Consider the following 242-nt stretch of genomic DNA (forward strand, 5'->3'; position numbering starts at 1 on the left):
AAGTGTCCCGAATCCCTTCAGCAGTGGCTTATCGGGCTCTGACGCAGGTTGCCAACCGTTCAATGTCGATTAACGGGTCAGTCCCCCTCGAGCCCAGGAAACCCGGCCCCGTCCCGGTTATTTCCCGGGATTAGGGGCAGCCCGGGCCCTGGTGCTGTGCTTTGGGCCCTGGCGCTTTGGCTCCCCTCAAGGCTCCGGGCCCTGTCACCCTGCCCCTCGCTGCCACCAGAAAGACGGAGGCC

The sequence above is a fragment of the Cariama cristata genome, unplaced genomic scaffold (genome assembly GCF_000690535.1).
Source record: "Cariama cristata isolate BGI_N322 unplaced genomic scaffold, ASM69053v1 scaffold27569, whole genome shotgun sequence".
NCBI classification, from domain to species: domain Eukaryota; kingdom Metazoa; phylum Chordata; class Aves; order Cariamiformes; family Cariamidae; genus Cariama; species Cariama cristata.